The sequence below is a fragment of the Macaca fascicularis genome, chromosome 6, assembly GCF_037993035.2.
Source record: "Macaca fascicularis isolate 582-1 chromosome 6, T2T-MFA8v1.1".
In the NCBI taxonomy this organism is placed as follows: Eukaryota; Metazoa; Chordata; class Mammalia; order Primates; family Cercopithecidae; genus Macaca; species Macaca fascicularis.
Genome location: NC_088380.1, coordinates 111,422,564 through 111,436,087, shown reverse-complemented (window position 1 = coordinate 111,436,087; position 13,524 = coordinate 111,422,564). Strand labels below are relative to the sequence as shown.

Here is a 13,524-nt window from a genome sequence, read left to right as displayed (position 1 = left end):
CCTCATCCATTAAATTTTCCCCTAAGCTTGATCTGTTTTTTATAAGCTTATGTTTTTTCTCTAACTCCAAAGATCAGCAATAACAGTACAAAAGAATACATACACATACACACACACACACACACACACACACACACACACATACACACGAGAGAGAGAGCATGAGCTACTGAAAATATTACAAAATAGTTCTATAAATAATAGATTGAAATAGAATGAAACAATCACTATAAAAGAATAATCATATATCTTAAATAACTTTCTGAGATTTTCCTTTAAGTCAGGTACTCTATCAACTCTTTTAATTATATTCTTTCTGTTACATTCTCTCTTTTCATCTCCACAATAACCAAACCTATGAGGTTGACCTTATTACCCCCTTTTCATAAATAAAGAATATTAAGCTTAGAGAGCTTAAATAGCTTTGCTGAAACACACCATTTGAATTATTGGCAAGGCCAAAATTTCAATTCACAACTGTCTGATTCCAAATCATTTGTTCTTTGCATTTCAAATCCTGTCTCTTATTACACTTGAAAGGGTCCCTTACTTGAGATGTGTTTAAGAGCATTAACTCATGGTTTACAGGACCTATTTGGAACATCACAAAAAGTATAGTCTTATTTTAAAATAATTTGTATGTTTTAAAAAATTAAGACATAATGGTGGTAGAATTTTTGTGAAATACAAATGAGAGGCATTTTCCATGGGCTTGGTGATTGGGAACAAACATAGTAAATCTACTTCAATACTTTCTGCCTTACCTTTCATTTGATTCTTCCACATTTCTTCAAATCCCACATTCAAAAGAAATTTGCTGAGCAGAGCCCATATCAAATTGTGGGTGGCTTAGCTATTCATTTTGCCAAACTGGTTCTGAATTATCTCCTGTTTTCATTGTCCAGCCCTCTGTGAGCAATGTAGCAAAATTATTCCAAAAGAGTAAGAACAGCTTGAAATTGTTTATTTACCTGGAAATTATTTCTGATAAGCCAGAAACTAGGGTGCACTGATCCTAGTACTCTCCCTCCTTCAGCCACTGTCTTTAGTGGATTTGCTATCCAAACATGTTACATTTCTCACTGTTTATTTCCTGCTATCTTAGGCTTACTTGCATTACTAGGAGAATTTTCTAATTGCATATGGCGTGAAAGGTACTGAGAAAAGTGCTGATGATGGGGAATTAAATAACATTATGTATTCACAAATTTTGTTCCTTTTGTGTGTTTTCACTTGGGTGTGAGCACACAGGAGACTGAGAGGTTTTCTTTATTTGTTTTGTTTTGTTTTTTAAAAACAAACTGTCGGGGTTTCTACTCTTGGGTAGCCTCTATCAGCTCTTCTGTCTTCTTCCTATATGGCTGAGTAGATCTTAATAAATGTTAGTTACTGCTGCATTGACACATAGTAATGTGAGATAATTTGTCAGAGTTGCCATAATTAGAAATAATTCTTCTCAGAAGTTGACAAAGTATTGATTATCGTGTTTATGTTTCAGGGCATTTACGACCACATCTTTCCTAAAAGAAGGCGAGAAAGCCTTAGAAGGCATAATTATTACCACAATTGAGAGAACTTCCAAAGCAGTTTTTAGTTTTTATAATCCCCTTCCTAATATGTTATTATTCTTACAAATCAATAGAAAGAATCTATATTTTTGCTAAATTTAGCTATATGTAAAACATAAAATCTTCTGAGTTTCTAATTATTTAAATAAATTTATTAATTACATGCTCAAGGGCTTTTGTAAGGATTGTAATTTATAAACATAATTAATGAAGAAGTTACTAAGACTCTACTGAATTTACAAAATGTACTATAGGGCATTTACTAAACCCATTCAGACTGCAACTATAAATAATTTAAACTGCTACACTTGTCAGAATAAATGAGCAAAATCTATTTTGATGTAATGGTCTTGTTTACTCACTAATTTGATGGTGCTACTATATTCCCATAGATTTTCCATCAAGAAAAATGAAGGCATAGCTGGTGTGAAACACATATATTATGAGTTATGTTTATACTGCATAATGAAAGAATATCCCAATAATTTGTATTTCTTCTGCTGTTAACTCACGTAACATTGATCCTTGGTCAATGTGAGTAAGAAGCAGGTATTATTCTGGTTTGACATTATAATAGACATATTTTTTTCAGAGTCTAAAATATTACATTTAATTTTTAGTTCTAGTACATTTTATGTATATTTCCTTGAAATATATATTACCAAAATTTTGAACAAAAAATAAAAATATATTGATCATTTTTTTAACACCATGAAATGATTATTTTTTCTAAATGTTTTCTAATGTAACATGTGATATTCTATTATCCTCTTTTAGGGTAAAATCTCATTCTTCAAGGAAACATGGTGATAAACGCTACGAGTGAAGATTATCTCCACGGTAAAAATCTTTAATTGCCTGCTCACAACTTACTAGAATGAAAATGCTAAGACACCTTTTGACACTGTCTATTCTCTTATCCCTCATGTGTGAAAAAGCTGCTTCAATTTCACTGGAAAATCAACAAAAGAGATTACTGTGTCATCACATATTGTAGACAGCAAGGGTGGACTACATGTATTTAACTCTTCTATTCAAAGAAATTTTTTTAAAATCTTTTCAGAGCTTCTTTTTCTATTTAATCAAGTATTTTGTTGCTTGACATTTTGATTTTTACAACCCCAAGTGAATTACTTCACTTACTAACATCAGAGGAAGTGAAACACCATTGAAATCTGCTTCCAGTTTTTGAGACTCCATTATACAAATACAGACACACTAGCACACACGTGCACACAGGCGGGCATACTCGATTTTAAAAATGCATTCATAATGATTGTAATGACAAAATTGACCAAAGAAAAATGAAGAAAACAATTAACTACTAGGTGAAGAAAAAAGGAGGGAAATGGAATTTACTGTATGTTTGTAAATCTTCAACTTCACAATGAGAAATTTATTTGACATATTCTGTAATCTTATAGCTTACAACAGGGTATGAGACAGAGTAAGTACGGATACCACCAGATGAAAGCTAGAAAGGGCTGTCTCTTAGACCTAGGTCTGAGGTTCACATTGAACATTGAGAGACCATGCTTTCATTATCTCTGTACGTGTTATAAACTCTTTACATGATTAGATCATGTACAAAGTTTGGATCAAAGATGACTATGACCATATTAAAATACAAGATTGAGAAATATAAACCCACTCCCTGGCCCCTGAAAATGAGCAAATTTTAAAAATAATTAAATAAAATAAAAAATAGTAATCTCAGATTTCAATACAACTACACAGAGGTTTATGTATAATTTCTGAACAACTTGTTTGTTGTATTTATTGTTACTTTATGACTTGAGTAAACCTTATAGTTTTGTGGGACAAAAAGTAACATCAAGTGCTGTACTCACTTGAGCCCTTTGAGCTCTCCATTTCCACACCTTCTCTTTTTTTGCCATCATGAGTCTTCTTTCAGAATGAGCCTCCCTCTTTTGGGTAGAAGATCTTTATTCAGCATCTGATTTAGATAAGGCTGCCTTAATAAGGGAACTTATATCACTCCTGGGATAATAAAGATTTTTTGTCTTTTCTGGCAAGTCCTTTCTTGTGTAAGTACAAGTACCTTTCTGGTTTGAGTATCCTGATTTCCACAGAATTTATATTCTGTCTGTGAGGCATTTCTTTTCTGTTGAATTTACTTTTGTTTGGTTCTTTCTGCACACCTAATTTAATATTTTGTTTGACCTGTACACCGGGATTAAAATTGTTGCGAAATCTGGGCTTTCTTTATAAACCAAATGTCCTGATATTTTTTGTATCTTTTGCATCTCACTTTTTATGATTTATGTTTTATTCTACATTTTTAATTATATGAAGCATTTTATAATGGCTATTTAAACTCCTTGTGATTATTCCATTTTCTCTATCTTTTCTGGGTGTTTTTCTATTGGACTTATGTGTTATATTTTCTGTTTTATGAACCCCCTGGATATTTTCTTAAATGCTGAGCATTATAAAATTTCCATGTTGTATGCTGGATTTTATTGTCGTTTTTTGAAGTGTTTACTTTTATCCTGCTGCACAGTGAAGTCACACTATCAACTTGATGATTTTGAGTATCATTTTTGAATGTATTAAACTACAACAAGAGGGGCCTTTAGTTTGAATTCAGCCACTACTCAGGCTAGAACTCCTTGAGGAGTCTTTCTGCTGTTCCATATATTCAGAGATCTTTCACTTCTAGGAATGAGAATGTAAATTTCTTTTAGGGCTTGTTATTTCTGGGAATCCTTTGGTCTGCTGCTTTTTTTTGTGGCCCTTTAACAGCCTTTTGGAGTTTTACTCCACATATGCGTAGATAAGTCGTCAGCCAAAGCTTTGAAGATAATCATCTTCAGCTTTTCAGAGATGTCTTTAGGAGACAGAGATATCTTAACCATTCGCATCACGATATCTGTCTCTTCAACTTAAGACAACCAGGCAATGCTTATGTTACCCTCCCTACATTAAAACCTAGACATAGTCTCCAGGCAATAAACTGGAGTGATTACAGGATTCCTATCAATTGTTTTCCTTGTTTCAGGGTTCAGTCATAAGCTACTTGTTTTCCAATGAAAAAAACTGGTTGTTTCACATATTTCTTCTGGTGTTCCAGTTGTTATACTGAGAGGGCAATTATAGTCCCCATTACACCATCATGAAGAAATTCTAAAATCAAAATTTTACTTTTCTTGAATTTGAGACCATGGGTATACATACTTTTTTTTTATATGGCCAAAAAAGTCAATGCAACAAAGCATGGCTTGGATTATATTTGAGGGTTAGGTAGAGAGGGAGAGAGGCATGATAGCCAAGAGCTGAGACACTGATGGTAAATGATGTTTAACACTGTCTGCCACCTCGAAAGTTATCCTGTACATGTCAAGCTTCTATCGGCTATCCTTATACTAAGTTTGCTGGGAAGTTGTGTTAAGTTAGGCGGTAGAGAAAATGGCAGGAACTTTTTTCAGTGTACTTACCAAGGAGGGTGGATATTCAGAGCACTTCCTAAGAGTCTGAGATAATCAGTGTAAAATTTTTTTTTTCATTACTCGAGTCACAAATATAACTAGAGGAAGATAAATAGTAGCAATGTTAAATTCAGGAGTTGTTGCTCTTTTGCTGTTAATTATTGTTAAAAGTATAAATTTACTTAGATATATCAATGAAGATATTGAAATAAGCCATTTAAACAAAACAACCTACCTGGAGCAAAATTTAAAAATCCATATGATTTCTCATAGCGAGAAATGTGTTTTGAAGAATATGATATTTAATTCAGTGTGAAACTCGAAGACACCTTATTCCACAGCTGTTAGTGTGGTGTTACAATGACCTTCAGATGCAACAGAGAGTTCATCAATAACATCTACCAATATAGTATCTATAGAAAAATATAAAAACTGAGCTTCAAAATTAGAATTATTGTGGATGTAAATGCCACATTCTAATAAATGTGATTACCTATTTTTTATTCTGGTTCTGTAAATCAAATTTAACTCAAGTAAATGAAAAAGCAAGAAACCTCCTATTTGATCACGCTTGCTTTATAAGTTGAGTCTGTTTTGAGTGAAACAGGCAGGTTTTGAAAATGTTAGTGTATTTGTGCCTCAACTCCTGCCCTAGTCTTACTTGACAGAGCAGGTAACTCTCTATAGCTAGAGAAAGCTTCTAATACAGCCAGGTTTACTGAGATCCACACACATGGAAGTAAATTTAGATTGTTTGTTGGTGTTGTTTTTGCTGCTGCAAAACTTCGTTTCAGTCAAACTTACCATGACACAGATGCTCTGCTGTCCCAGATGTTGCCCCAGATACTGTATTCTGAAATATATCATCATGTTTGTGTGAGGTCATGATTTCGATAATGATTACTGAGAAATTATTGAGGATGGCATGAATATTTAGGCAGGTATTTTCTTGCAAGATGTGTGACTCTTTTGATGCCTCGCTTTGGTTTGAGGATTCCACTTGAACCTTGACAAAAATCTTAGAACTGTACTGCATTCCAATGTTTTCTTTCTGTGTTTTCTTCTCTCTTTCACAAAGGTGAGTTCTATATGATGAAAAGTGTGGAACTCCAAAGCATGACATGAAGAAATTTGGATGAATGAGGATGTTGGCTCTGCTATTCTCATTAAAACTTCTAGGGTGACAGAAGTGGCCTGTCATTCCCCATTAAGAGTTAACACATTTTCCAAGAGAGAAGATGCTGCAGAACTATTATTTATGTAACTCCATAGGTCTCTTCCCCCTCAGGAACTATCCTCACCACTGTTCCTGGCTACTCAGGCTAGGTAAATATCTCAACATAACCTACTTAAGAAGTCCAGATCTAGCAAGAAAACAGAGAGTCTATAGATTGAACGAGTTACAATAATTAGCTGGCATTTACTAGCAGGAGACGGAGAAGTACTGTGGGAATGTGTTATGAGAATTCTTCATTCAGAAAACTAAATATAAGATAGGCTAAGCAAGAAATTATTGACTTGGGGGGTACTTTCTCAGGACATGCTATTATTTCTTAGTGAATGTGGCAAAGTCATTGTTGGTATGACTGTTAAATATGAGAAATATGATATGGCCTTTAATTAACAATGTGGAAATGTGTGAGTTGCTTTGACAGATGGTAAAGGTAGGAATAGAAAGCTGCAGAAAGTGAGAATGAAGAAATTTATATATTATGTGAGGTGCGTGGTCTCACCCAAAGGTTATTCCTATCAGAGGGGCCAGAACACACATTTTTAACTGAAACCTTTAAGAATACACGGGTGAGATGATCACCAGGTTTACTAAGAAATTCACTGATAGATCTCCTTTGCAGGCCAGTGTTGATGGCAGGGGAAGTGGTCATAGAGATGGCTCATTAATATCCAGATGAATAATCTGATCCTGGAGTAACAGAACCTCAACAGTCAGAAGTCAGTAGTCTTTAATTCAATTAACATAATGACCTGCAAAATTGGAGTAGCAGCCAGTGGAACTTGTGAAGATGGTTAATAAACTATGGTATCCCTAGAGGCAGCCAACAAGGGTATCTATTAACATTGACAGCAATAAAATGATAATTTTGGGAAAGAAAACAGGAGGTTTATGGGAGTTACTACAATGAAAAGTCAGGTTTTTTTTTTTTTTTTTTTTTTTTTTTTGCTCAATCCACAGGTCCAAAGATACTGTCATGTCCTAAATGAGAAGGGCTCTGCAACACTGTGGCAAGAATCTGCCATCATGATTTGTCTAATTATTTTTAAAATGAGCATATACCCACTTACTCAACTGCTTGTACACTGGAGAAAGAGGAGAACAGACTCAGACATTATAAGGACCATTGAGCTCAGGGCCTGAGTTCACATTAATACCTGAAGACCCAAAGCATCATCATAGTCTTGTTAGAGTAGCTTGCAAAGACCACATGTCCAGTCAAGGCATTACATTCCACTTAAATTAACTATACTTAGAACAGATAAGAAACAGTCAAAATAGGCCAGGCGCAGTGGCTCACGCCTCTAATCCCAGCACTTTGGGAGGCCAAGGCGGGCAGATCACAAGGTCAGGAATTCGATACCAGCCTGGTCAATATGGTGAAACCCCATCTCTACTAAAAATACAAAAATTAGCCTGGCATGGTGATGCACGCCTGTAGTCCCAGTTACTCAGGAGGCTGAGGCAGAAGAATCACTTGAACCTGGGAGAGAGAGGTTGCAGTAAGCCGAGATCATGCCACTGAACTCCAGCCTGGGTGATAGATCAAGACTCCGTCTCAAAAAGAAAAAGAAGAAAGAAAAGAAAAAAGAAAAGAAAAGAAAAGAAAAGAAGAAAAGAAAAGAAAAGAAAAAGAAAGAAAGAAAGAAAGAAAGAAAGAAAGAAAGAAAGAAGAAAGAAAGAAAGAAAGAAAGAAAGAAAGAAAGAAAGAAAGAAAGAAAGAAAGAAAGAAAGAAAGAAAGGAGAGAAAGAATCAAAATAACAAATATACACCTTTCAAAAGCCTTCCGCCAAATGCACTGCTCCTCATGCATGCATTATACATTTGGTTACTGGTACCACTGTCAGTTGTCCAAACCAGCAACCCAAGTGCCATCCTTTGCTCCCCATCCTTTACCCTACACCTTCAATTGGTCATTGAGATACATTGTTTCTACTGTTTTGTGAGTTTTTGGGTTGTTTATTTTTGTTTTGTTTGGTTGGTTGGTTGGCTTTGGGGATTTTTATTTTTGTATCTTGATATACCAAAGCTGCATAATTCCATGATTGACTACCTTCCAATCTCAGGTCTTCAAAATATAGTCTAAAGAACTGATGTATAAATCTATCTAAAATACAAATTTTGACACTACTTTTCCCTGCCAAAAATCTTTCAGTGGTTCCAACGGTATTCAGAAAGAATTACAAACTCCTTACTGTTACAAACAAGCCATTCATAGACCAGCCCCCTCTAACTTTCAAACTTGATACCTCAACACCTTGATCCCCACCTGAAAACCCCAACTCCCAACTGAAAACTCCTGCTCCAGCCTTGTTAGAGTGCTTTCAGTTCTTCAAATTTCTCCCGGAAGCTTTCCATAATCCTGACAGCTAGATTAAGTGTACTCATATGTATCCTCATAACATGCAGGGCTTATCCTATCTCAGCAATCATTATGCTAAAATATTAGTATATTTATTTTTCTCTCCCATTAAACTATTTTATTTAACTAGTGTCTAGTATTTTCCTTGGCATACATATGTTAGACATTTAGCAGATGGTTTTTCAAGTGAAGCAGCGTTTTAAAACATTCTCAAAACCCTTGAAAGTGAGATAAAGCTAACCTTGGAAGATTTATTATCTTCTATTACCTCAAGTAAAGGATGTATCACATACAAATAAATCAAGAATCACAATTTAAATTTATTTTAAATGTAAATATGGAATTAAGGCAACTAATGATCCAAAATAAATCAGTAAGAAAGTTTTCTTTCATCTTTTCTCCAGACTATGGAAATGGATGTTTAAGATATAACAGTATCTGTGTGAAGTCAAGTTCTTTATCAAAAGTATTTGCAATTGTTTGTTTTGTGTCAGATTGTCAGACATACACATAATATCCATATTAAAGATCAGCACTATATTTTATTTTGAGTTATCTTTGCCAGCTCATATAAAATCCATGAGGTTTGAGAATGGGAAGAGCAACCCTATCCCATAAAAATGTTCAGTGACTTAATTAACATAAGAGTCATTATTCTATACTCAGAACTATGAACCCAATGACTGCTCCTATTTTGGACATTTAATAAACTTCTCTTTTGGGGATAATATTTGTAATCTGGTCATATTTGTATTCATGCAGTTCCATCCAGTTTTACAGCTGGATGGGCTTCTTGGTAATGTTCAAGACATTTTACTTCATGGGGCATGGAGGAGGGAGAAGAGAAAAGAGATCATTAGCTTGGCCAGTTTTTGAAGAGGAAAGTCATTTTAAAAAGTCATGTCTTTCACTATAACCTTCCTATTGGAATATCTCTTAAGCATTACTATGCTGTCTTTTCCCCTTCCCCTTCTCTCCTTTTTCTTCTTCTCCTTTCCCATCCCCTCCTCTTTTCTTTCTTTTTGTTTCTCCTCTCCTTTCCCCTGTACATTGTAGAATCAATGTTCTACATCTGTATTGCTAGCTTCCTGCAAGAGCCTATGGAGAAAGCAAAAGAATGAATCATTTTCTGGTTGTAAGTTATACAAATTCCCACAAATAGAATATTGAAAGTATAGCTTAAATAATGACAAGACTTAAGTAGGAATTAAGAAACATTTTGACATTTATAATTATATTCTATGCTCCATTTCTCTCGGGGGAAAAAATCAATAAAACTAGGAGATTTTTTCATATTTATTATCAAGTTATTGATATCGAAGAAAATGTCAAAGGGTTTTTAAAAACAAATAATCCACCTTAGATAAACTATTGAATGAATTATTTTGTCTTATTTTTCTCCTAGTTTTATTTAAGATAGTATTAATTAGGAAATATACTAACATATGTTCCTTGTGTAATACTTGTGATCTCTTATTCTTTAGACATTTCAGAAATGAAATAATATGGAAGTTTTGGGGGTTAATTTGATACCTGCAAGTTTTCTTGGATACTAAAAGAAGATTTTAAAATTTAGTGAGAATTTTTTTATAAGTTTTAAAAGTTATTTTAGATTAATTCTGAGAAATTTAAATATTAAAACTATAGTATCTGTTGTCTCTAGTTATCAAAATTGAAATTATTTTTAAGATTTCTTTCTTAATTATTGGTAGAATGTAGCATGTTAAACAATTAATAGTACAGATTCTTAAAGAGTTTCATGAATGATAAAGCTGTGGTTAAGAAGTATGGAAAATTCAGTAAGGACTATGTGGGAGGGAGATTTTAAAGACATGATAGAAATCTGCAACTTCTAATTTTCATAGGTTTTTGGTGATATAGCTCATGTCATTACCTGAGATTTGCGAAAGTACTCTAGTCTTTCCAAAACACAATCCTGGCAAAATTCCGGCAAAATCCCAGCTCTGGATCAAGGCAAACACATCTTTCCTGGCCGTTAGCAGAATAGCTGTGCTATTCCATGAAGATAACTCCCATTGCCTAACTGATAAGGCTCAGAATTCATGATCAAACATCTCAAATGCACACTTAGTAATGCTGAGCAATATTATCACTTTTTCAACTAAGTTTACTCTCCAATGTTTGCAGTGGTTATTTCATACCTTTGCAATTTTACTCAACTCTAATCTTTCACTCTCATAAACACACTTTCTCTCAGAATATGGTCTTGTATAGTTAAGTTGCAGGAAAAATAGCTCTCAGATGAGAATAAATCAATTTTTCTACAAAGAAGCCTAAATACCAGCTTGCATCTATATCCATACTCGTATTTAATCTTGTAACAAAAAATGAAATATTCTTTTGGTCAAGGATAATTTTCTCATTTTTCTTCTGAATCTCATCTTCTCCCACCTTCCAAAATGTTCTTTCGCCAAGAGAGTCTCCACATTTTCCTATTAGATTCCTTCAAAATTTGAATATAGTGGCAGGAGTTCAATAACAAACATCTGTATATTTTTACCTTAGATTACAAACACACACACTTTTTATAAGCTTGACATAAATATACACATTTCTGTATTCCATTTACCAATCAAACTTCTTACAAGAATTTTCTAGCATACTACTTTCATCGTCCTGATTTTCCCTTAGCTTGTCCACACTTCCTTGGCTTTCTGTTTCCTATCACTGAAACTAATGTTTTTGAAAATATTCTTGGCATTCATTTTTCTATAAACAATGGATAATCTTTTTGTTTTTTAAATTCCTAATACATATGAGCAAACATCAGTGCTCCAAAGCTAGATCTTCTGGATATAAATTCCAGGTCTGTCATTCATGCTTCGTGATCTTTGGCAAGTTACTCAATCTGCTCGTGTTTCAGTTTAACCAACTATTTTTTAAAATGGAGATAAAAATTCCTGCTTAAAAGGTTACTCATAAGCATTATGTAAGTTAATGTAAGTAAAATACATATAATAAAGCACATATTAAATGTGTGTTAGCTCTTAATAGTGCTATTATTATTATTGCCTTCCTTCCTTCTTGAGGCATTTTAGTTTTCACATAACTTAAAGTCTTAATTTTCTTTCATCCTCTTTTGCTACATTTTCTTGTCTCTTTTAATTTGTCAACAGTATCTATCTGATCTTAACGTAGTGGAATTCTCCAAGGTTTCTTCTTAGGCTTTTTCTGTTTTCATTCTAAATCAGTGGTTCTAAGTTGGCTGCACGTTAGAATTATCTATGAAGTTTTATTTTTTAATTATGAATTTTTTTATTTTCAGGGGTACACGTGCAGGTTTGTTGTATAGGTAAAGTGCATGTCGTAGGGTGTCGTAGGGTGTCATTGGTGTACAGATTGTTTCATTACTGAGGTAATAAGTATGGCTGGTACCTGATAGGTAGTTTTTTGATCCTCACCCTCCTCACAATTTACACCTTCATTTAGGCCCTGGTGTCTATTGTTCCCTTCTTTGTGTTCATATGTACTCAAAGTTTAGTTCCCACTTATAAATGAGAACATGCAGTATTTTTTTAAATCAGTTCCTGTGTTGTTAGTTTGTTTAGGATAATGGCCTCCAGTGCCATCACTTTTGCTGCAAGGGACATGATCTTGTTCTTTATGGCTAAGTATTACATAGTGTATATGTATTTCTTGAATTACCATTGATGGGCATCTAGGTTTTTTCCATGTTTTTGCTATTGTCAATAGTGCTACAATGAGCATATGCATGCATATGTCTTTGTAAGAGAATGATTTATATTCCTTTGGGTATATACCTAATAATGGAATTGCTGGGTCAAATGGTAATTCTGCTTTGAGTTATTTGAGAAACCGCCAAACTGCTTTCCACAAGTGGTTGAACTAGTTTACATTCCCACCAGCAATGTATAAGTGTCCTCTTTTCCCCACAACCTCTCCAGCGTGTTATTTTTTGACTTTTTAATAATAGTCATTCTGACTCAGATGGTATCTCATTGTGGTTTAGATTTGCTTTTCTCTGGTAATTAGCAATGTTAGGCATTTTTTCATATGCTTGTTAGCCATATGTATTTCTTCTTTTGAGAAGTGTCTATTTGTGTCTTTTGCCCATTTTTAGTGGGTTTCTTTGATTTTTAGTTGCTGAATTAGTTAAATTCGTATAGATTCTGAATATTAGACTTTTGTCAGATGCATGGTTTGCAAATATTTTCTCCCATTATGTAGGCTGTCTGTTTACTCTGTTGATAGTTTATTTTGCTGTGCAGAAGCTCTTTAGTTTAATTAGATTCCATTGTCAATTTTTATTTTTGTTGCAATTGCTATTGGAGTCTTCATCATGAAATCTTTGCCAGGGCCTATGTCCAGAATGGTATTTCATTGGTTATCTTCCAAAGCTTTTATAATTTTAGGTTTTTCTTGTAAGTCTTTAATCCATATTGACTTGATTTTTATAGAGGGTATAATAAGGCATCCAGTTTCAATCTTCTGCATATGGCTAGCCCATTATCCCAGCACCATTTATTGAAAAGGGAATCCTTTCCTCATCGATTGCTATAAATTTTATCAAAGACCAGATAGTTGTAGGTGTACGACATTATTTCTGGACTCTTTATTCTGTTTTATTGGTCTATGTATCTGTTTTTGTACCAGTATCATGACAGTTTGGTTACTGTAGCGTTTTAGTATACTTTGAAGTTGGGTAATGTGATGCTTCTGGCTTTGTTCTTTTTGCTTAGGATTTCCTCGGCTCTTTGGACTTTTTTTTTTTTTTTTTTTTTTTTGGTTCTGTATGAACTTTAGAAGAGTGTTTTCTAACTCTATGAAAAATATCATTGACAGTTTGAGACACTGTAGCCTTCAATTGGTATTCCAGACCAACGTCCATTTGGTAACTCAGACAAAATAACTAACATTCTATGGACATGGGT

At 33.9% G+C, this 13,524-nt stretch overlaps 1 long non-coding RNA gene across 1 annotated transcript in view; it reads left to right on the top strand.

Annotated features, from left to right (window-relative positions):
• The first annotated feature begins 2,347 nt into the window (after window positions 1-2,347).
• Window positions 2,348-13,524, top strand: part of LOC135971135 (uncharacterized) — a 105,384-nt gene continuing 94,207 nt past the window's right edge. The window contains exon 1 of the long non-coding RNA XR_010587216.1: window positions 2,348-2,408. This is a non-coding gene — a long non-coding RNA (uncharacterized lncRNA). The remainder of the gene's footprint in view (window positions 2,409-13,524) is intronic.